The 22,597-nt window shown below is 40.1% G+C and overlaps 1 long non-coding RNA gene across 2 annotated transcripts in view; it reads right to left on the bottom strand.

Annotated features, from left to right (window-relative positions):
* Positions 1–22,597, bottom strand: part of LOC118997548 (uncharacterized) — a 160,856-nt gene that overhangs the window by 107,138 nt on the left and 31,121 nt on the right. The window lies entirely within an intron of this gene.

The following is a 22,597-nucleotide window of genomic DNA, read 5'->3' as shown; positions in this document are numbered from 1 at the left end:
GCGTCATATGTACTCCCATATGCCTAAAAGTAATAAAACTGCAAATAACAGACTTGAGTCCTCAAAGGAATGCAAAAGAGAATGTGTGTAGGATTTAAAACAACATTTCAGAATAGATTTTAAAGTTAATTTTTAAAATAGGACTGTCACTGTCACTGTAACTATTTATATTAATAACTCTGACTCACCCAACACATCTTTGTAAGCACACAGAATATACTGGCAGCATTCATTCATTCTTTTAGTCATCCTTTTATCCATCTGCTCAACAAGGAGTGCTATGGGTGTGAACAACCAAAACTTCCAGAGGAGTAGCATTGTCCTTGTCCTTATCTAACAATGACCTTAACCTTGGCTTCTGTAAGAAGAAAGATCATCCATTCCAACCTACCCAGCACCTTTCCCTCCACCTATTTGACTTATTTCTCCTTAAACGTCTCTACGCTCATTACCCAGATGTCCCTAAAATAACTGGCATCAAAATTCTCCAATACCCTCTTCTGTCTGCTTATCTAATTCTCAACTCATTTTCTTTCTTCCATAGCTTTCATAGGTCACCATTTTAACGCCACCATTCCACCTTCAACTCCCATGTTGCCTACTGAATGAAGCCCCAGACTTGATTTCCTCAGTCAGCCTTTCTCACTCTGGCAGACAGACAATGGTGTATTATCCTAAATATCATCAGGCAAAGGTGCCTTTTCAGACAGGCAGCATGCTGTGAGTATGAACAGTCATCTAACTGTAAGTTTGGCTATAAGAATACCAAGAGGATGATAAGGGGGTAAGTGAAGGGCACCATGTGTGAATTGTCTCCACAGCCAAGGGTCCCACCAACTCCCAGGTGAGCTGTCATTTCTGTATTCCTGGCTAGGCTCCCAGTCTTTAATCCCCAAATCCAGAAGATGGGTATCACCTCTCAGCTCTGATTACATTCCATCAGGAACAGCAGCTGAAGAGGTATTGCAGGGTCATTATCATTATCCAACATCTTAGCTTAAAGTGGTTTATTATTTTCCCCCCAAAATAAGCCCTTGATGGAATGGTACCTTGGACAGCTAAGCTTTGATAAGGAAGAAAGGAAGGAGGCTCACAGCACTGGGCCCTGTCTATGGTAGTCAGGCAGGGTCATGCAGCACCACAGAGTCCTAGCAGGCAGGTGCATCTTGAGTCACCACACCTCCAGTAATAGGCACTGAAGAGTTGCAGAAGCAGAGAAAGATAAGAGCCCCATAACAAAGGCAAGTTCTCTACTTTCACCTTGGTCAAAGGGAGCCTAGGATTTATTATGGGAGGGCAGCAAGGCCACAGAACCACAAATATCTTCCTCCCCTACTGTCCCATAATGGGAGATCTCACACCAGAGGGAGCCATGAGCTGCAGGTTTTCTCTTCTGTCTTTGAGCATCATGGACCATCATATCAGTACCCAGTAAGTCAATTTTGACTCCGTATCTAGAATCTACAGATGCGAGAACTTCATCTTGAGCCTGAAAAGTCTCAAACGTGATGGCTCTATTCATATGAAAAACTAAAGGCCCTCTAGAGTAAGTTCTATCCTGAAAAAAAAGAGAAAGGAGGTACAGAGTTTTGCTTCAAGTGTAATGGGCCACAATTAGAGGTGACACATTCAGTAACCCTCAATTCTAGGCCATGGACCTATATATACCAAGACCTAGAACAGCAGTGACCAATCAGCATCTTAAAGTCAGAGCTGGAGAAAGAAGACAGCAGAAGCATCAAATGCCCAGATGCCAATGATATCTGAGATACCCCCAGTAACTCCTAAAGCCACTGTGAGGCCTGTGGCAGAGAACTTGAACAGGGAATGTTGACTTGTGGCTGGACAGAGACTTGACTTGGGGTGGTGAACACACAATACAGTGTACAGACGATGTGTTGTAGAATTGTGCACCCGAAACACGTACAATTTTGTTAACTAGTGTTACCCCAATAAATTCAATAAAAAGGAAAAAAATAATAAATACATAAATACATAAGTAAATGGAAAGACCCATATGACTGACTTGATTTGATATAGTTAACTAAGAAACCACCAAACATAAATTCCATCAAACTCTTTTTCATTTTTCATACAATTCAAGCCTGAATGGCTCAAGCTCAGGGTTGAACAGGAATACAGTTCTCCATTCTCCTCTGAAAGGTGACAACGTTACCTTGTCCCTGCCACTTAAGTTCATGACTCCTGCTAACTCCAACTGCAATATGAGAAAATTAATACCTGTGAATGGCAGAGGGGTTTTAAGGACTGACAGCATTTTCCAACTTTGGAGACTAAAGAGGCAGGCATGTTCTGAATCCAAAGTATTACTGCTTTAGGATTGACTCTTCTTAGAGCTGAAAGTGGTCCTTTCTCTTTCCGGATCTTACACATATGCTCAGAGCAGGAAAGTGACTTTTCTGAGGTCACTCATCTGGTCAGTGGCAGTCTCAGAACAAGCAGCTGAGATCTCCTGATACATCCCTTACAGAATTCAGGTGGGACACCCACACTGACCTGGTAGATTTTTTTTGACAAAGCACAAGACTCACCCCATTTCTTCGGTCTTTTTTTTTTTTTTTTAGGAATAACTGGTTCTCTTTTTCTAATTTCTACTTAACAATGTTCTGATAGTGAACTTTTTCTTTCCCTCATTAAAGTAGTGCTGGGTTGGGTCAGAGACAAATTTATTTGAGGTCTCTGCCTGTGTAACCAATCCCTGGTCTTTAATCTGGATCTCCTTGGCAGCATCCCTAGTGCATGTGACAGGAAGACATCTTCAGCTGGGATTTGAATTCTGATTTTTTTTTACCTGAAGTTTTGAGCATGACCTACAAGTAAAGTTTTAATATAATTGGTCTCAGTGCATCTAGGAACCTTTAATTTTCCTCTGAAGACACGTCAGCAGTAGCTTACTATTGGGTTAAGCAATTTCAGCATTGTATTGTGAACACTAACAGGTTTGTTATACTTTGTACACAAACATTTGCCTTCTATTTATTATTCTTTCTCTGAGGAGTCTTCTTGGTGGACAGCTCCAGTCCAATCCCATGGACAAAGCAGACAGCATGCCAATTAGAGAACCGTATTTTCTTCTCCTTACTCCTAACATTGGATCCTAGATTTTATTTTATTTTTTTTAATTTTAATTTTTATTTTTTTAAATATATTTTATTGATTATACCATTACAGTTGCTCTATTCCCCCCCTTCATTCCCCTCCACCCGCACCCTTCCTCCCCCACCATTCTCCCCCCCTTAGTTTATAACCACGTGTCTCAAGTTCTTTAGATTCTATATTTCCCCTACTATTCTTGCCCTCCCCCCTATTTTTTACCTACCGTCTATGCTACTTATTTTCTGTATCTTCTCCCCCCTTCTCCTCCTCCCTCTCCCCTGTTGCTAACCTTCCATGTGTTCTTCATTTCTATGGTTCCACTCCTGATCTAGCTGTCCTCTTGGTTTGCTTTTGTTTTAGGTGTGGTTGTTAATAACTGTGAGTTTGCTGTCCTTTCACTGTTAATATTTTTCATCTTCTTTTTCTTATATAAGTCCCTTTAGCATTTCATATAATAAGGGCTTGGTGATGATGAACTCCTTGAACTTGACCTTATCTGAGAAGCACTTTATCTGTCCTTCCATTCTAAATGAAAGTTTTGCTGGATAAAGCAATCTTGGCTGTAGGTCTTTGGATTTCATGACTTGGAATACTTCTTTCCAGCCCCTTCTTGCCTGTAAGGTCTCTTTTGAGAAATCCGCTGACAGTCTGATGGGTACTCCTTTGTAGGTGACTGTCCCCTTATCCCTTGCTGCTTCTAGGATTCTCTCCTTCATTTTAGTCTTGGCTAATGTAATTATGATGTGCCTTGGTGTGTTCCTTCTTGGGTCCAACTTCTTTGGGACTCTCTGAGCTTCCTGGATTTCCTGGAAGTCCATTTCCTTTGCCAGACTGGGGAAGTTCTCCTTTATTATTTGTTCAAATAAGTTTTCCACTCGTGGCTGTTTCTTTCCCCCTTCTGGTACCCCTATAATCCGGATGTTGGAACGTTTAAAGATGTCCTGGAGGTTCCTAAGCCTCTCCTCATTTTTTTGAATTCTCATTTCTTCATTCCTTTCTGGTGGGATGTTTCTTTCTTCCTTCTGGTCCATTCCATTGATTTGTGTCCCCGTTTCCTTTCCATCACTATTGGTTTCCTGTGCATCTCCCTTCATTTCAATTAGTTTAGCCTTCATATGTTCCTCTAATTTGTGACTTTGTTCCTCTAATTTGTGACTATAATCAACCAGTTCTGTGAGCATCCTGATAAATAGTGTCTTGAATTGTGCTTCTGAGAGGCTGGCAATTTCTTGGTCACTTAGAGTTATTGGCTCTGGGACTTTGAGTTCTTCTTGTGCCATCTTTCGGGTTGTTCATGCCTGTTCCATAGCAGGATCAGAGCCCTAAAGTGTTCACTAGAACAGGGCAACTAAGTCGCTGGGTTGTGACGTTGTAGGTGGGGGGGGTCAAAGAGGGACAATGGCTCTCACTGGTATTGCAGGGCAACTAAGTCGCTGGGTTGTGACGCTGTATGTGGGGGCGGGGTCAAAGAGGGACTATGGCATCCTGTCCACCACCTGCCGCCATGGCCCTCACCGGTGCCGCATTTGCTGCCGTCACTGGGCCCACGCGTTTCGTCCCACTGCATGCAAGTGTGCCACCGCTGTCAGCCCTCGTCCCCTGGGGCCTGCGTGGTCTGTCTCACTGTGCGCGAATATGCTCTTGCGGTCTGCCCCGCACCCCAACTGGTTCCCGTCTGCCTGTGCGCCTGGGTCGGGGGCCCTGTCCTGCCCGACCCTGCTCGCTGCTGGCTCCGCCCCTCTTACCGTCCCTGTTGAACGGTTAGATGTAGTCAGACTTCCGTATAATTCAATTTTCTGTCCTTTGGTTGTGTCTTTGTTTCCCCAAACCTTTGTTGTATTCAAACTTGGTTGTGGGAGAAGGCACAGTGTTTCCACCTATGCCTTCATCTTGGCGGAAGTCCTCGGATCCTAGATTTTATTTTTGAAGATTTCATTTATTCATTTTTAGAGAGAAGGGAAGGGAGGGAGAAAGAGAAGAAGAGAAACATTGATTTGAAAGAGAAACATAGATAGTTGCCTCTTGTACACACCCCAGCCAGGGACTGAACCCATAACCTGGGCATGTGCCCTGACTGGGAATCGAGCCAGCAACCTTTCAGCTTTGGAGGACAACATCCAGCCAACTGAGCCACAATGGTCAGGGAGGTTCCTAGATATCTTAGACACCTCCATAAAACCGTGGGGCCCCTGGTGATAAGCAAGGAGCCAATTACACAGCCATCAGGCTCCACAGACAGGCTCTCCTCTCTGGCTTTTCATGCCTGGCCATTTCACTGCTCATTAGCCCCCTTTTTCGGGAAAAGCCCCCTTTTCTGGGAAAAGCCCCCTTTTCCGGGAAAGTGAGCAGAGAAAAAAACAAAAGGAGATGAAACTCAAACCCATCTATTTGCTTCTTATTAGCTGCTCTACTAAAAGTTTAGTGGGAGAGCAGGCTGAAATGATTAATTAACAAAGTGTGAGGACTATCTGTATAGTTTATTTGTTTAAGCACTTCCTTCTGAAATCCTTGTTAACACAAAATGTACTGACCTGGAGGACTAGGCTAAGGGGGTTATACTAGGGTGGTGTTGGCCAGAAGAAAGATGATCACAGCAAGTAACTGAGGAAAGAAAACTGACATCAGACTGCCTTCTTAAAGAATCTGAAACTTGTTATCTCATGCACATTTGTAGAGTTATTTTTATTAAATTATAAAACAGACTATCGTATGACTGGTAAAAACCAAAGTAACTGCTTCTTTGTCTATTTTGCTTACAGAAATCCTACCTCTGAGAAAATCATACTTATAAATCTTAATAATACCATCAGGAAAACTGACTTCTAATGGTAAAGAATTTACACAATATACTAATCCAGGCTGTTAAATAAACAATTAATAGTGATCACCCAAGATAAAGATTTTGGAAATTTTTTTTAATTCAAGTTTTTCAAAAGAAATTATTTACCTATAGATAAAGGAAAATACATATTAAATTTAAAGAAATAGACAGGCTACGTCTTCCTCTAGACAAAAATATTGCTGTATCAGACTTTAATATTTGTTGATTTATTCTGAACATTATTTTACTATTTTATCAGAAAATTCTTTTCCCTCTGAGCACATAGTTTTTTCTATTATGTCCAAGTGTATAAGGCTGAAAGCTTTTACCAAAGGATTACATCTCTAATCTTTGCAAGACATGATAAAATATATAATTTACTGAAACTCCCTTTGTTATGAAGCTTACAAGAATATATCTAAGACATGCGATGAAGTCTCCCCACACATATGGTAAAAGTTCTACTTCCTAAGTCACTTTATTCAAAACTGGAGAACAAAGCAGCCATAGAGCGTAGAGAAATGAAGGGACTGAACTGGAATAGAAAGCAGCTGGGTTCTAGCCCTGCCTTGTCACCCACCAGCTGCTGGACCTTGGACCAGCAACTTCCCTCTCCTGGTCTCTGTAAGAAATGATCTCAATGTGTCCTCAAACTCTAAAATATGTGGGCTGTGAGAAGGCCAGATCAGGCCAGATCAGAAGAAAGTCCAGCTGAGTGAGAGAACCAAATTCAGAGTCCATTTGAGGATACAAATGCTACTTCATGACAGATCCAGAGCTTGACACCTCCAATTAGCTGGAGATGATGAGGGTGGGAGTGGGGAGGGCACTCTCAGTCCAGAGTCTGAAGCTCACATCACTTGCTGTTTTATGAAGTTTATTATTTCACTTAGATATAGCCAGGCTCTAAAAACTCTTTTGAAAGTGGGGAGAGGATGAGGGAAGGATAAGCTATAATGTCAATCTATTAATCTAACAATGGGGATATATATTTATAGTGACTGAAATACTTCCCATAGCTATTTAGAGTGACTGTTTCTGTTATTAAGGGAACTAGAGCCCTGAACCAGTCATTGAAAATTAGCCAATGAGCTGACCTGGTGCTAAGAGAAAAAGGAATAGCATATGGAACTCCTAAGGTCAGATTTAAGAAAGTGTTCTTAACCAAAGGTCTCAGACCTAGGTCTAGGCCTCAAGGCACCCATGACTCTGCTGAATTAGCATGCAAAATTGCATAGGAATGTGACCACATGTATTTTCCTAAGGATGCCCAGTGTGCCTCAATTTGTTGGGTATTGTTCTCCAAAGCAAAAAGCCACCAGTTCCATTCCCAGTCAGGGCACATGCCTGGGCTGTGGGTTTGGTCCCCAGTTGGGGCATGTATGAGACAACCAATTGATGCTTCTCTCTCACATCAGTGTTTCTCTCCCTCTTTCTCTCTTCCTTCCCCTCTCTCTAGAAATAAATAAATAAATAAACAAATAAATAAAGTGAGGAGGGGGTGTCTGTAATCTCTAATAGTTCATGAACCACTGGGAAACACAGAATAAACTCAAGATAGACAGAGGAGTCAGAGGCCATTCTAAAGAGTTTGAAATCCAAAGCTGAATGACAGGGTAGCATACTCTTAAGAAAGAGTCAGGCAGAGTCCTGGATCAGGCTAGGTGGGATGCCATAGAACAACTCCAGGGGTCCCTGCAAAGGTCAGGTCCACAGGTCAGCTACATTGACTCAAGGGCTCCCCAACAAAGACCTCATTCACATCTAAAGCTGGAAAGACTGCCAGATCACCAGGCCAGGACTCCTGTAAATCCTGCTGAACAGTGCAGCCGATTCTAGAGGATTACTCATAAACAGATGGGACACATCACATGTGGTCCTTTCACCAACTTCAGTCTAACTCATACTAATCCTTTCTTATTGAGCACTACCCCTCTACCTATGTCTTGTTCTTCTCCTAAGTCCATCCCTTGATTTCTCTACGGGCAAACAGGACCCCATAGAAAGAGAAGATAGGTTTGACCCCAGGAGGCCAGTAAAAACATACAAGTATTACCTCTCACAAGAGTTTTGTCAGAGTAAATGGTTGACACTTTAAGCCTAGACACTCATTCAAATTTGAAGTTTAATAATCAAAATTAAATAAAATTAAAAATTAACTTCTTTAATCACACTAGCCACATTAAAATTGGACAACACAGCAACAGAAAATTTTCATCACAGGAAGTTCTTTGCTACATAACCCAGCACAAAACTCAGTGACACAAATAGTAACTACAATAGTGATTCAGAAAAGGTACAGCCCAAAGTGAGCACAAAGAGGTTTAAGGGGATTCTTGGTGGAAATTGGGATGAGCCTTAAGGGAGGAGATTAAAGCGAGGGGAAGGATCACTTCATTCAGATGTGTAGTAAGGAGAAAGGTGAAAATAAGAAGATATGGGCACAGGCCTGACTGGAGCTTGGTGCATGTTCATGACAAACATGACTGCAGGAATGAAGGAACGAATGAATGGACAGGCCCAGGATAAGTAGGCAGACTGGAGGCAAATTGCACAGGAACTTCAATATCAGGGACAGTAATATCAGCATGACAATAATGGCTACTAACACTTATTTAATGCTGATGGTGTTTCAAGCTTTGTACCAATGCATTTATATAAATTATTAAATTTACTCTTTACAACAGCAAGAGATAAGTACTTTTAACTCTATGATGAGAATGACAAAACTGACATGTGGAGAGTTTAGGTAACTGATACCCAAGATCACACAGAATGGAAATGGTGGGCTATGACATGAACCCAGTCCTTTTGTTAGCAATGCTTTTATATTCTCATCCTTCCTGCCTATCGTCCAAAGATCTTTCTTCCTAATTAGGAAGGGCTTTTACCTCCACCTCTTGTAGTGCTTATCAACTGTTTCCGTGGCATCTCTTCTGGAAATCTCTTTACCTTTTCCTAACACTTATGGGAAATTTTTCGCTTAACAGAGCTCTGGTCTCTAGTGGTTTAGAATGTGTGACATCAACAACATCATGGCAGAAGGGGTTTGGAAAATGGCAAGAGATTTGGCCCTGCAATGTGAATGGGTGGTGTCCAGAAAAAGACAGTGTATTCAAGGCCTCACCAACTTTTCAACTTATGTCTATGCCATCTCCCTGACTTCAGAGCCCCATCAGTCTATCAAGTGTACAGGGCACCATTGTAACCCATCTCATTGTCTCTCATTCCTTTCAGGAACTCACTTGTTACTTTCTTTTATACGTTTGGGCATATGGACTCTTTTCTCTTATAACCACAACTATGATTTGAGCAGGTTACTCCTGGAACAGACCTGGCCTTGGGCTGCGACCATAGATTGGAATAAAAGGCTCCCCACAGGAAAAAGAAGGTAACATGCTTTTCCACACCTTTCTGTTTTTCTATAAAACTAAATACTTAATTAAGTTAATAAAACAATAATTTATCTCAAATTATTATAGATAAAAATTGATTACCACATTTAGAGCAATATTTACAGAAACATATATACCACATTACTACCTTTGGCAGTAATTATTCAGTGTTTAATCTTGGCACATTCTCAAAGCTTAAATTAGACTTTACCCTGTGTTTTCTTAGAGTTTAAATTCCCAGCTGGTTGAGCCCCAGCTGGTGTGGCTCAGTGGATTGAGTGCCAGCCTGCAAAATGAAGAGTTGCTGGTTTAATTCCGAGTCAGGGCACTTGCCTGGGTTGAGGGCCAGGTCCCCAGTAGGGAGTGTGCAAAAGGCATCATATTAATATGTAAGAAATATATTAATGTTTCTCCTTCTCTCTCCTTAGCCCTCTCTCTAAAAAAATAAAATAATAAAATCTTTTTAAAAAATAAAAAATAAATCCTGCTTAGGGGTGATACTTGTTTTTTATTTTCTTCTTCAGGGCATTAGAGATTTTGGCACCCACAAATATTCGACATGGTTTCTCCCCAGCTTTTCACGATTTTAGCTGCCTTCACACAGCTTATCAGTGAGAAGGTGTCTGCTGCAGTCTTAGCATTCTAATTAACAGTCTCGCTGTTTAATCGGTCTACTCTTCTGCATGAGAGACTGACCTTCTATTCCACATCACTTGCTAAAAGCCAAGAAGAAAAAGTGATTAGACTCAAGCCATATAATATATGTGGCATGGAGCACACACACACAGTAGCTTTTTCCTCTTCTATGAAAAAGGGGTGATCTGACACAAAGGGAAAGGACTTCTTCACCCAGCCCTTCTGTCCATGGCAGTCAACTGCTTGCTTTTCTACCTGTTTGTTTGTTTAATAAGGGTTAAATACCTCCAACTCATAACCCTCCTTCTACCTATACAATATTTAAATAGAACATGTTACTTTTTAAAGATTTTATTTATTTATTTTTAAAGAGAGGGGATGGGAAAGAGAAAGAGAGAGAGAGAAACATGTGCAAGAGAAACATTGATCAGTTGCCTCTACACACCCCCAACTGGGGACATGGCTAATGATCCAGGCATGTGCCCTGACCAGGAATCGAACCTGCGACCTTCTAGTTCACAGACCAGTGCTCAATCCACTGAGCCACACCAGCCAAGACAGAACATAATATTTTTAAGCCAAGATTGAGAGAAATTTTTCTACAATATCTATTCTAGTAGGTTTCAGATATAAGGGTAAAACATCCTATTTTTAGGTACAAAAGTACAATTCAAATATGTGATCATGGGAATCAGTTCTTTGTCTTTTCTATGAGGAAAGTTGTTCTTGTAACAGAATCAAAATCACAGGGAATGCCAAACGCTGACTGGTAAATACAGGGAGTGCTGGATTGGGAAATCATCATTTTGCATTTACCAGGCAAAGAGATTGGCTCAAGCAAGAATCATCAGTGGTGCTAAATCTAGAGAATATTTATTCTTATCAGAATATTTATTCTGATAAGCAGAATACATGCATGGTCTTAAAGAGTCTCTTTAAAGGTGAGTGAACAAAATAAGCATCATAAATGAAAGGCAAATGGACTTTTTGTGCCTCCAGATTTGGTCCATCTGAAGATTATGCGTGGAATGTATAACCTAAATCTATCAGGAAACATCAGAGAAACCCAAAATGAAGAACATTCTGTGTTTTTTTAAAGACTGAATTCTTCAAAAATGTCAATGTTCTCAAAAAAAACCAACAACAACAACAAAGAAAAGCTATAGAAATGTTCCAGATTAAAGGAGACTAAAAAGACTAAATGCAATGCCTGATCCTAGATAGTATCCATTATGGGAAGGGGGAAAAATGCTATGAAGAACATCATTGAGTCAAGTGAAGAAATTGGAGTAAAGAAGTTGATTAAAGTACTATATCAATGTTAAATTTAGTGAAATTGATAACTGTAGTTAAGAGGTTATTCTTATTTTTAAGAAATATACACTGAGATATTTAGAGGTAAAGGGTCATGATATATATAACTTCATTCAAATTGTTTAGGGGAGAACATATTCACCAATATACCTGATAAGGGGTTAATATCCAAAATTTATAAAATACTTACAAAACTGGACACCAAAAAACCAAACAACCCAATTTAAAAATGGACAGAGGACCTGAATAGACACTTCTCTAAAGAAGTGTCTATTGGAGACACTTCTCCAAAGAAGTGTCTATTGGAGACACTCTCTAAGTGTCTAAGTGGCCATACAGATGGCCAATAGACATATGAAAAGACTTTCAACACCATTAATCATCAGAGAAATGCAAATAAAACCACAATGAGATACCACCTCACACCTGTCAGAATGGCTATCATTAACAAATCAACAANAGGGTGCGGGTGGAAGGGATTGAAGGGGGGAATAGAACAACTGTAATGGTATAATCGATAAAATATATTTAAAAAAAAAAGAAAAAAAATACATGGACAAAAACTAAGGGGGGTGGAAATGGGAGGGAGGTAGGGAGCACTGGGGTGGGGGTTGGGCTGGGCTTGGAGTAAAAGACAGAAAACTGTACTTGAACAACAATTAAAATAAAATCAAATTTTTAAAAAAGAAAAAAAAAAAAATCAACAAACAAGTGTTGGCAAGGATGTGGAGAAAGGAGAACACTTTTGCACTGTTGAGGGAATGCAGACTGGTGCAGCCACCATGGAAAGTAGTATGGACAATCCTCAAAAAATTAAAAATGGATCTGCCTTTTGACCCAGTGATCCCACTTCTGGGAATATATCCAAAGGAACCTAAAACACAAATTTGAAAGAACATGAGCACCCCTATGTTCATTGCAGCATTATTTACAATTGCCAAGATATGGAAGCAGCTCAAGTGTTCATTAGTGGATGAGTAGATGAAACAACTATGGAACATTTACACAATGGAATTCTACTTGCCCATAAAAAAGAAAAAAATTTTACCCTTTGTAATAGTATGGATGGAAGTGGAGGACATTATGCTAAGTGAAATAACCCAGTTGGAGAAAGACAAATACCATGTGATTTCACTCATTTGTAGAATCTAATGAACTGAACTAAGAAGCAAAACAGACAGACTCATAGATGGAGAACAGATGACAGCTAGTGGGAGGGGGGTTAGGGGGTGTAGGGATTGAGCAAAAAGGAAAAAGGACTCATGGACATGGACAACAGTGTGGTGATTGCTGGGGGTAGAGGGATATAAGGGGACTAAATGATAGTGGAAAAATATAATGAAGATTAAATAAATAAACAACATGGAAAAATAAGTAAAACAAAACATTTGGAAAATATGTAAAAGAATGTGCATATGTATGTACATTTAGAGATGTATTACATACATCTCTACGTATGTAATATAGAGAAAGTACACAAGCATGTGAAATGATAACACAAATTCAGCAAAATGTTAACAATAGGTGATTATGGGGAAGGAGTGTAAGGGTGTCCTATGTTACTAGAGGTTTAAAATTATTTACAAATAAAAAGTTTACATCAACAACACACACACACAGGAAAGCTTGTGAGGAAAATTCCAGATGGTAGGAGGGCTAACTATGTCCATCCTCAGCCTTCCCCCAGTTTTTACCCCTTCTTCATTTATCCCAGCCCCCTCACTCCTCTCAGAGAAATGACCACTGTCAGCATCATAACTGTTCTGGAGGCAGTTTGCTTTTTCAGCCTGTCTGGGCTTAGATTTTAATGAGCATCTTTTTTTTCCTGCTGAAAAAGGTGAGAAAACTGTTAAAATTTTGTGTCAAAAAACTCTATTGGGAAAAAAACAAAAATGATTTTAAAAAACCATAAGTACAAACATAGTTGACATTACAAGCAGGCTTCTCATCTTTAAATTACCAAACTCTTTACAACTACTTGGCTAACACTATTTTCTGCACTCACCAAAATTCACCGCACCTCTTACTTATTTTACTTGCCCAAATTTAATGTGCCTTTACTTATTTTTTTCACCATAGTTTGAGACCAAATTTACTAATGACCATGTCACCATTAGCTCAGGATTCTCCCTGCCACTCATACAACTTCTCTTTCCTTTAACAGCTAGTATGCTGGCCATTGATCAGAAGTGAAGTGTAGATCCACATTCCCTGCCCTAAAGAGCTAAATAGGTATATTAATGTCTTTCTGTAAGTCAATGGGAGCTATGCCCTAACTTATGAATTGTGCAAGAATGAACTACTGCCAATATTGATTAACTGTAGCTAGGTTCTGATGAGGTAAATCTAAAGATTATTTTTTATTTCTTTTTATCCTCACCCAAAGACATTTCCTCATTGCTTTCAGAGAAAGCAAGAGAGAGAAATATTGATGTGTGAGAGAAGCTTCAATGGGTTGTCTTCTGTACACACACAGATCAGGAGTTGAACCCACAATCTTTCAGTTACAGGACAGCACTCCAACCAACAGAACCCGCTGGTCAGGGTGCATCTAAAGATTATCAACTGCTGTTTACAGTGCTTAATTTTAATCTTTATTCTTTCAGTTTAAACAACTCATGCTGTCGAACCAATAACTTTCTGCTTATGGCCTATGGAGGGGACTCCTGTCCTCAGCTCTGGCATAACTGATAGACACACTCAGGACCCAACGACTCTCCCTGGTTCAGGCGCCACCTCTGCCCACTGATTCAGAGCTCCAGACTCCTTCCAATTTTTGGCTACACCATCCCCCAGAACCACATTATTCACTGAAACTTTTGCATCCAGGTAGCAAAAAAGCAAATATTACAGAGAAGGTCCACCTGCCTATTACTTCTGTTTAGAAGTGGTACACATCATTTCCACTCACATTCCATTGGTAAGAACTGGTCACATGGCCCCAACTACTGCAAGAGATTATGGAAAATATATTCTCTGTCTGGGCATCTGCTTCTTATTACCAGGTTGAAGGGAAAAGGAGATTTTGGTGGCCAGCCAGTATACTTGGCCAGGGACCTTAACCAAAAAAAGGAAGAAGGTTTAGTTAATGGAAATAAATAAGAAAAACAAAAGAAGGACCCTAAAGTTTCTTCTTTTGAAACACTTTTCCCTTTTGAATTATTTTGGTGTTTGTTTCAAAGAAATCTATGGTTTAGGATTATGTTCATATACTTACTTGTATTCTTAATTTTTCTACTAAAAGTTTTGAGGCAAGTGCTAGCTTGAAAATTGGATAGAAGAATGGTATTGATTTCGTTCAAGGACAATGCTAATATTATAGGCCACAATGCTTTGCCAGGCAAATTCAGTAAAAAAACTTGGAAAGTCTAGTTTTCCCATGGGTTCCTGACTACCTCTCCAACATCATTTTCTACTCATCTTCCCCTCAAGGGCCACACTCTAACCTCATTGCCTTATTCTTCCTAGGATAATTCAAGCACATTCTTATCCCGTGATATTTGCATTGCTCTTCCCTGTGCTTTGAACAGTCTTTCTCCAGATATTTTCATGGCTTCCCCTTTACTTAAGGTCACCAAACCAACATAGACTCTTTAGAGAGGCATTTCCTGAAATTCCTAGTAAATATAAAATAGCATTCTCTCCCCAGCAACCACATTACTTCTACACTTTTACTTTGTTTTTTAAATAATACTTATAATGACTGCAGTATATTATATATTTATTTGCTTATACCCATCTTCCTCACTTACCTACAGGATACATGTAGGCAAGGACTTTATTTACTACTGTATCATGCAACTTAGACATGCTTGCCTTAAAGTAGATGATCTATAAGTATTGGGTTGGCAAAAGTTTGAGGGTTTTTTTTCAGTAAGATGGTTCTAGTAGTGCTTAGTTGTCCTTTACTTCATTTGAAATAATTTTGTGAGACTGCATTGTGACAGCTGTCATATAAGCATGCATTAAAAAAACTCATAAAAATTGGTGAATTTTTTTGTGTAACCATTTTAATATTGATGGAAAAATAGACACAACATTTTTGGCATATTATGTTTTATTATTTCAAGAAAGGTAAAAATGCAACTGAAACACATAAAAAGATTTGTGCAATTTATGGAGAAAGTGCTGTGACTGATCAAACATGTCAAAAATTGTTTGTGAAGTTGGGTGCTGAAAATTTCTCTCCAGATTATGCTCCATGGTCAAGTAGACCAGTTGAAGTTGATATCAATCATATAGAGACATTAATTGAAAGTAATAAACATAACCACATGGGAGATAGGCAACTTATTCAAAATATCCAAATAATACAGTAATTGGTGAAAATGAGAAATGTATCTTTTATTTTACAGACAAAAAACTAAACTAACTTTTTGGCCAACCCAAGATTTATTAGATGAATCAATGTATATGATCACATATGAGTAAAGCCACAGAAATAAATGCTATTTCAACCATATCTAAAAAGTTCCCACAAAAAAGAGGCTCTTTTATTGCTCTGGTTTTTTTTTTAATTTACCAGTTTTGAAAACTAGGGAGTGACAACTAAATATCCATATGCAAAAAAATAAAGTTACACCCCATCCTTGTACCATGTATAAAACTTAATACAGAATTTATCATAGACATAAATATAAGATCTAAAACTATAAAGCAGAAGAAAACATAAAAATTTTTATGACATTAAATTAGGCAGTAGGGTTTTATGTACCATACTAAAGCATAAGTGATAAAAGAAAAATGAATAAATTGGACTTCATTAAAATTAAAAATAATTTGTTCTTCATAAGACACCATCAGAAAAGGTGAAAAGACAATCTACACATAATGGGAGAAATTTTTTTAACCATATATTTAAAAAAGACTTGCATCTAGAATATACATATATAAAGTCAGATACCATATAACATTTCAGTCAACAATCAACCACATATTCAGTGGAGGTCCCATAAGATTATAAGGAAGCTGAAAAATTCCTACTGCCTGGTAACTCTGTAGCTGTCTTAATGTCAGAGCACAGCACATTTACTCATGTGTTTGTGGTAATGCTAGTGTAAACAAACCTACTGTGCTGCCTGTAATATAAAAGTAGAGCACATACATTTACAGTAGTAGGCTATACTGTCTGGGTTTGTGTGAGTACACTGTATGATGTTTACACAACAACAAAATCTCCTAATAACGCATTTCTCAGAATGTATCCCTGTCAAGTGGTTCATGATTATATTACAACTCAACAATAAAAAGACTAATAACCCAATTTAAAAATGATGAAAGAATCAGAACAGACATTTCTCCAAAAAGATACACAAATAGCCAAAAAGCAAATGAAAGAGGCTCAATATCATTAGTTATCAGGGAAATAAATACAAATCTAAACAACATGACATACAACTTAAGGCCTATTAGAATGCCTATAATCAAAAGATAAGGGTTGATGAGGATGTGGAGAAAATGGACCCTCACTGTTGATGGGAATATAAAATGTAAAATTTCAGCCCCTTTGAGAACAAGTTGGCCATTCATCAAAATGCTAAACATAGAGTTGTCATATAACCTAGAGAATACCATTCCAAGTATATACCACAAAAAGATGAAATCATATATCCACACAAAAAATTGCACATGAATATTCATGGTGCCATTATTCATAACAGACGAAAACTAGAAACAATCCAAATGTTCATCAACTAATGAACAGATAAATAAAATGTGGTAGAGACTCTGGCCAAGATGGAGGCATAGGTAGGCACACTTTGCCTCCTCCCACAATCAAGAGGACAACAACAAATTTAAAGACAAAAAATAACCAGAACTGTCAGAAAATTGAACTGTATGGAAGTCTGAGAACCAAGGAGTTAAAGAAGAAACATTTATCCAGACTGACAGGAGGGGCAGTGTGGGCCGCTGAGTGGAGAGGACTTGCAGCAAGGTGGCAGGTGGAAGACCAGGACAGGTGAGGCAGCTGCTGGCAGACCAGGCATCCCACATTTGCAGGCTCATAAACCAGTAGGAACAACTGGGGAGTGAGACAGACTGTAAAACCCAGGGTTCCAGTATGAGGAAATAAAGCCTCAAAATTTCTGACTGTAGGACTTCTGGCCAAGATGGAGGCATAGGTAGATACATTGTGCCTCCTCATACAACCAAAGAAAAACAACAACAAATTTAAAAATAAAAGACAACCAGAACTGCCAGAAAATTGAACTATATGGAAGTCCAATAGCCAAGGAGTTAAAGAAACATTCACCAGACCAGTAGGAAGAGCAGAGACGAGCAGCTGGGGCAGAGAAGATGCATGGCAAAGTGGTGGCTAGTGAACCCAGCAAGGTGGCAGCTGGCAGACTGGGCAGTCCCACATTTGTGTATGGATAAACCAGGAGGAAAAACTGGAGAGCTAGACAGACCACACAATCCAGGGTTCCAGCATGGGAAAATAAAACTTCAAAAACTCTGACTGAAAAAAACCCATGGGGGTTGCGTGGTGGCAGGAGAAACTCCCAACCTCAGAGGAGAGTTCATTGGAAAGACCTGCAGGGTCCTAGAATGTACACGAACCCACCTACCCAGGAATAAGCACCAGAAGGGCCCAATTTTGCTTGTGGGTAGTGGCAGAAGTGACTGAGAGCCAGATGAGAGCCAAGCAAGCAGTATTGTTCCCTCTTGGACAACTTCCCCACATACAGTGCCACAATGCAGTGACATGGGTTGCCCCATCCCAGCCAATATCTAAGGTTCCACCCCATACTATGTAACAGGCATGCTGAGACAAAAAATATGGCCCAAATGAAAGAATACATCAAAGCTCCAGAAAAAATACAACTAAGTGATAAAGAGATAGCCAACCTATCAGATGCAGAATTCAAAGCACTGGTAATCAGGATGCTTACAGAAACTATTGAGTATGGTCACAAAATAGAGGAAGAACTGAAGGCTATGCAAAGTGAAATAAAGGAAAATGTACAGGGAACCAGAAGTGACAGGAAGGAAACCAAAACTCAAATCAATGGTTTGGAGCAGAAAAGAAGAAATAAACATTCAACCAGAACAGAATGAGGAAACAAGAATTCAATAAAATAAGGAGAAGCTTAGGAACCTCCAGGATATCTTTATTTTTTTTAAAGATTTTATTTATTTATCTTTAGAGGGGAAGGAGAGAGGGAGAGAAACATCAATGTGTGGTTGCCTTTTGTGCATCCCCTGCTGGTAGTTAGCCTGCAAGGAACCGGCCTGCAACCCAGGCATGTGCCCTGAGAATCGAACCGCGATCATCTGGTTCGCAGGCCCGCACTCAATCCACTGAGCTACGCCAGCCAGGGCTCTCCAGGATATCTTTAAACATTCCAACATTTGAATCATAGGGGTGCCAGAAGGAGAAAAGGGACAGCAAGAAAACAAAGTTATTTGAAAACATAATGAAGGAGAAATTTCCCAATCTGACAGAGGAAGCACACACCAGGGTACATCATAATTACATCAGCCATGATTAAAGATAAGGAGAGAATTTTAAAAGCAGCAAGAAAAGAGGAGACAGTTACCTGCAAATAAGTTCCCATAAGGCTATCAGATGATTTCTCAAAAGAAACCTTGCAGGCAAGAAGGAGCTGGAAAGAAGTATTTCAAGTCATGAAAGGCAAGGACCTACATCCAAGATTGCTCTATCCAGCAAAGCTATCATTTAGAATGGAAGGGCAGATAAAGTGCTTCTCAGAAAAAATACAGTTAAAGGAGTTCTTCATCACCAAGCCCTTATTATATGAAATGTTAAAGGGACTTACCTAAAAAAAGAAGATAAAAAAATATGAACAGTAATATGACAACACACACAACTATCAATAACCAAACATTTAAAAAAAAACTAAGCAAACAACTAGAAAAGGAACAGAATCACAGAAATGGAGATCATATGGAGGGTTATCATTGGGGAGGGGGAGGGGGAGAATGGGGAAAACAGTGGGGGGAATAAGAAGCTTAAATGGTAAGTACAAAACAGACAGGGGGGTGTTAAGAATAGGGTGAGAAATGGAGAACCAAGGAACTTACATGTATGATCCATGGGTATGAACTAAAGAAGGAGAATGCTGGTGGGAGGGGGAATATAGGGTAGAAGAGAATAAAGGGGAGAGAAAATGGGATAACTGTAATAGCATAATCAATACATTTTAAAAAATAAATAAAATAAAATGTGGTACATACACGTACAATGAAATATTATTAGGCAATATAAAGACATAAAACACTTACTGGTACATAGATACGTACCAGTGACATTTGGAAACATTTTGCCAAGTGAAAAAGAAGAGTCACACACACACAAACAACCATACTGTGTGATTCCACTTACATGAAATGTCCAGAATAGGCATATCTACAGAGACAGAAACTGATTAATGGTTGACGAGAGCTCAAGGAGTTGGGTGGAATGGAATTAGTTCCTTTGGGGATGATGAAAGTATCCACAGAGTCACACAACTCTGCGAATGAACAGACTAGAAACCACTGAATTACACACTTAAAGTGATTAATGGTATGATGTATAAACTATACATTTTTAAAAGTAATCATCTCTTTGTTAGGTTTCTGTTAGAAATGCATGGAGAAATAGAGGTGGGAAGAACAGGATGATCTGAGCCAAGTGCCTTTATTTGAGGTGGGGGCTGAGTTGAGATCAGCTGCAGCCCAGAGGGGAGGCAGGAAAGGGGTTTCTAAAAGAAAAAGCTAGGGGTTTGTGAAGGGATATGGGAGGGGATAGTCTCTTGTTCTTCCAGGTGGGTGCCTCAGGGTTCCAGTATGTGAGCGGGAACAATGGGTTATGTAAAAGGTGGGCTGTTCCTAGGTAGAAAAGCATCAGTCCCATCACTAGCCATGTGTCTGTTGCCAGATATCTATTGCGGCCGGTGAGAGAGTTTCCATTAAGACTCAGGCTATCAGATTGTATTGTAGGACTTCCACCCAAATGGAGGCATAGGTGGAAACACTGTGCCTTCTCCCACAACCAAGTTAGAATACAACAAAGGTTTAATAAACAAAGACACAGCCAAAGAACAGAAAATTGAACTATACGGAAGTCTGACAACAACGAACCGTTCAATCAGACCGGTAAGGGGGCGGAGCCAGCAGCTGAGCACCTCGGGCAGGAAGGATCCCCCGACCCCAGGTGCCCAGGCAGCCGGGGTAGCAGCATGGACCCAGTGAGGGTGCGGGGCAGACTGACCAGGGTCACACACTCGCGCACAGATAAACCAGCAGAGTGAGCAGTGAGATGGCCCGCACAGGTTCCAGCGGCGAACACAGCGAGGACACAAGGCAGCAGGCTGACCGCAGTTGCACATTCGCGCACAGTGGGACAGACCGTGTGGGCATCGGCGGTGGCGGGAGGCAGCAGAGGGGACCACCATTGCTTTCCTTTAACCCCGCCCCGACATACAGCATCACAAACCAGCGACTGAGTTTTCCGCCCTGCTCCGCATACATAACAGGCACGAACAGTCCAAAATATGGCTCAAGAAGAACTCAAAGCCCCAGGGCCAATAACTCTAAGCAACCAAGAAATAGCGAACCTCTCAGATGCACAGTTCAAAACACTGGTGATCAGGATGCTCACAGAACTGGTTGATTTTAGTCACAACTTAGAAGAACATAGAAAGGCTAAACTAATTGAAATGAAGGGAAATGCACAGGAAACCAATAGTAATGGGAAGGAAACTGAGACCTAAATCAAGGGAGTGGACCAGAAGGAAGGACGAAATGACCAAACAAAGAAAAGTGAAGTTACAAGAATTCAAAAAAATGAGGAGAGGCTTAGGAACCTCCAGGACATCTTTAAATGCTCCAACATCCAAATTATAGGGGTACCAGAAGGGGAAAATAAACAGCCATGAGTGGAAAACTTATTTGAACAAATAATAAAATAGAACTTCCCCAGTCTGGCAAAGGAAATAGACTTCCAAGAAATCCAGGAAGCTCAGGGAGTTCCAAAGAAGCTGGACCCAAGAAGGAACACACCAAGGCACATCATAATTACATTAGCCAAGATTAAAATGAAGGAGAGAATCCTAGAAGCAGCAAGAGACAAGGGGACAGTCACCTACAAAAGAGTTCCCATCAGACTGTCAGCAGATTTCTCAAAAGAGACCTTACAGGCAAGAAGGGGCTGGAAAGAAGTATTCCAAGTCATGAAATCCAAAGACCTACAGCCAAGATTGCTCTATCCAGCAAAGCTTTCATTTAGAATAGAAGGGCAGATAAAGTGCTTCTCAGATAAGATCAAATTCAAGGAGTTCATCATCACCAAGCCCTTATTATATGAAATGTTAAAGAGACTTATCTAAAAAAAAGAAGATGAAAAATATGAACAGTGGAAGGACAGCAAACTCATAGTTATTAACAACCACACCTAAAACAAAAGCAAACCAAGAGGACAGCTAGATCAGGAGCAGAACCATAGAAATGAAGAACACATGGAGGGTTAGCAACAGGGGAGTGGGAGGAGGAGAAGGGGGGAAGAAGATACAGAAAATAAGTAGCATAGATGGTAGGTAAAAAATAGGGGGGAGGGCAAGAATAGTAGGGGAAATATAGAATCTAAAGAACTTCAGACACGTGGTCATAAACTAAAGTGGGGGAATGGTGGGGGAAGGGGTATGCAGGGTGGAAGGGAATAAAGGGGGGAATAGAACAACTGTAATGGTATAATCAATAAAGTATATATATTTTTTAATTTTTATTTATTTATTTTTAGAGAGGAAAGGAAGGAGAGAGAGAGAGAAATATCAATGTATGGTTGCCTCTGGTGTGTCCCCTGCCGGGAATTGGCCTGCCACCCAGGCATGTGCCCTGACTGGGAATCGAACTGCGATCATGTGGTTCGTAGGCCCACGCTCAATCCACTGAGCTACACCAGCCAGGGCCAATAAAATATATATTTTTAAAAAGACTCAGGCTATCAATTGAGTTGGGATAACTGAGTCATGAGCAGTCCAGTGGGTTGGAAGACTGACCTGACTGGCTCATGAGCAGTCTGGTGGGCTGGGAACTGGCCTGACCCTTTCAGTTTCTCTTTCAGGAATAGAATTAAATCCATATCACATGTACATTGTTGATATTTTTGTCTAAACCACTTACAATGTTCTAAAGCTGTGTTTTTCCAAGCATGGTCTCTGAACCAAGGGCATCAGCACCCCCAGGCATTTCTTAGCAATTCTTTGGCCCACTCTAGACTCATTGAATCAGAAACTGTGGGGTGGAGTCCAGCAGCATGTGTTTCAATAAGCCCTCTAGGTGATTATGATGCACGCTGAAGTGTTAGATC

Source organism: Sturnira hondurensis, unplaced genomic scaffold, assembly GCF_014824575.4.
Source record: "Sturnira hondurensis isolate 20B ecotype Veracruz unplaced genomic scaffold, ASM1482457v3 Scaffold0013299, whole genome shotgun sequence".
In the NCBI taxonomy this organism is placed as follows: domain Eukaryota; kingdom Metazoa; phylum Chordata; class Mammalia; order Chiroptera; family Phyllostomidae; genus Sturnira; species Sturnira hondurensis.
This window is presented reverse-complemented; position numbering and strand designations above follow the sequence as displayed.